Below are 2,858 nucleotides of genomic sequence, written 5' to 3' on the forward strand. Positions count from 1 at the left end.
GCATTCCCCGGCCGTAAAGTCGGGTGTTTGTATTTATGGTCTTTATTTTTCATATCGGTAACTGCCTTTTATGGCCCTGCTGTTGGCCTCAGCCTGCACGCTGGACTTTCCTCCTCACCCAGGACGTGTCCGTGTCGCAGGGGTGCTTCGGGGAGATCTGGTTTTGTGGTTGAGATTCTCACGCTGGAGCACGAGGACAGTTATGTGTAGCTTTTATTTGGCCCCCAGGATTCTTACTGCATTATCCGTATTTCCTTTAATTTGTGGGATTTCTAGTAAATGGACTTAAAAATAGGTCTGGGCATGATGCCAGGCAGATGCGGGCAGCAGGCATCTCTGCGTCTCTCTCTAAAGGCAGAGTGGGGTAACCCCCGTGTGACTCGGGCCTGTGTCTCCTGCGGGTCCCTCTGGGGGCCCCGCCTCTGCACCCCCAGGACAGGCAGAGGTGCACCAGCCCAGGGGCCCCGACTCCAGGCTGCATTTGGGGGGGCTGGGGCCAGGGCTGGTCAGGGTGTGTGCTGAGCGCTAGTGTTTGGGACTGCCCGGGAACATGGGGGCCAGGGATGCTGGGGTTCTGTTTGAAGAAATGGAGACAGACGTGTGCTCTGATGCAGGCCGGGTCACCTGTTGTTGGCTCTGCACCTCCTGGGCTCCCTGGGCAGCAGCTTTGCCCCCAGGAGCCCCCACTGCCCCAGCTGCACCTCAGCCCCCAGGGACCCTGAGATCTGGTGTCAGTGCTGCCCACCAGGGCCCCGGATGGCCCTCTGGTGCCCCCCCCCTCCTTGAGGATTGGTGCTGTGTTGGGCTCTGAGTTGCCCAGAGCCTTCAGTTCTGTAGCCCGTACGCTGTGTCTCCCCGCACACAGGGGGACTGGGCCCCAAGGGCAGAGCCGAGGCCCACGCGGGCCTCTCCTGCCCGTGCAGGGCTGGACCCCCGTCAGGGGTCAGGGAACCCACTGTCACGTCCAGTCCTGTCCCCACGCCCTTCAGTGGCTTGGTGCTCTGGCTGTGCCTCCTGACTGCCAAATCCCATCCCCAGAGTAGGGCACTGCCTGGGGCTGGGGGCACATCTGCTCTGATTCTCCTCTGCTGTGGACTCAGATCCCTCTGGAGAGCCGGTTAAATGTGGATGCAGGGGAGCCTAGGAACTGGGCCCCTGGGTGGGGTGGGTGGCTGGGTGTCCCCCAGTGCGGAGGGTAAGGAGGCATGGTGGCGGGAGCCCCTCGGGCGAAGGTGGGACAGGCTGGGGAGCGGCGGGGTCCCTGAGGTGCCGAGGCGTATTCCCTGCCCCCCACTTGTCTCTTTCTTTAGGGCTGCGGGGGTGAGGCTGGCTAGGAAGTGGCCTGGGACACCGCCGCCCAGGTCCAGGCCAGGGGGACCCTGGGCCAGCGCCCACCAGCAACCACCTTGGCGGGAGCGCGGAGGTGGGAGCTGGTGCGCCGTGACCCCGTCTCAGCCTGTTTGCCCCCCCCTCACCCCAGCAGCTGATTTAGTATTTCTGTGTCGGTCTGATTTACATTAGATTTTTAAGCATAATTAGAAATGCAGGGGAGCTTTGTGTCTTACCTCGACTATTTATGGCATGATATGCAGATGAGGAGAGCTATGAATATTAAAGATGTGAGTGTGTGCAGAGGCGCCGTCGTTAATGAGTTGGGTGACCGGCGGGCCTGGCATGCGCCCCCTCCACCTGCCGCCTGGGACCTGGCCGCCTTCAGGATCTCCGTCAGCCCTCGGAGGGGACAGCAAGGTGCTGTAAGGCCGAGGCGGGCGAGTCTGGCCCCAGGGGCCCAGCTGCCGAGCCCGGGCAGCCCCTGCTCTCAGTGCCGGCCCCCCAGTGCCCCCAGCCTGGGTGCGGGGGGCGGGGAGACCCAGCTTCAGCCTACGAGGGAGGAGTAGGGTGGCGTCTGCAGGCATGGATCTGGCTTTTTAAGTTACTAAACGATGCCCGAGGGGCACGCTCTTCAAGCTTACGGTATTTAAGTTACAAATATGAGTGAGAGAGATTGTCGGCTCTGTTCAAAACACTGCTTAATTCTTCCCCAAAGCCTTCTGGAACCATTTGATGGCTAATCCATGGACTTGGTGGGCGCAGGGTGGGCGGGTGGACTCATGGGTGCCGCTGCCCTCCCTCTGGGCCGGCCGCTACTGTTTCCTTAGGTTCACGCCCTGTTTATTTAGCTCCCGACCCCCTCTCCGCACGAAATATCTGAGCAGAGGGTCAGAGGCTGGCGTGTTGGTGGCAGGCAGTCATGCCTGGTGGGCGGTGGCATGTCGGAAGGAGCCCCAGCTGCAATTTCCCCCCTGCACATGGGATGAGCTGGGCCACCCAGACCCCCAGGCTGGATCCTCCTCAGAGCCCACCACATGGGCCACGTGCTGTGTGACGCAGGGCCCGCTGTCCCATCTGGGAGGGCCTCCACCCAGCCCCCGCGGTCCTGCGGCCAGTGGGGCTGATGGGGCCTGGCTGTGGGTGCCGCACCCAGTGCCCTGGGCCCTCAGGGGGCTGGGGGTGCTGTTGGGAGGGCCGGCAGGGAACTTAGGTGTGTGCTCTGTCTCTCTGAGGACCAGCCCTGCATCTATGGCTCCCTCCAGGGCGGCAGGGGACTGGACTGATAAGCACATTTTTGAATTTGCACATTCTGGCAGGCTGCCCTTCTCTGGTTGGAAAAAAAAAAAAAAAAAAGCTTCTAGGCAAACATTTGTTAGTGCAGTTAAAACCGGCTTTTATGCCTGATGCCGGTCCAGGCTGTGGTCTGGGTGGAGGCTGCCCAGGTGCCTGGCTGAACACAGGAGGCGTCTTGCCTCTGCCCGTCAGGCTGGGGCTCAGTGAGCTGCTGATGGCAGGGGGGTGGGGGT

Source organism: Lipotes vexillifer, unplaced genomic scaffold, assembly GCF_000442215.2.
Source record: "Lipotes vexillifer unplaced genomic scaffold, Lipotes_vexillifer_v1.1 scaffold636, whole genome shotgun sequence".
Taxonomy (NCBI): domain Eukaryota; kingdom Metazoa; phylum Chordata; class Mammalia; order Artiodactyla; family Lipotidae; genus Lipotes; species Lipotes vexillifer.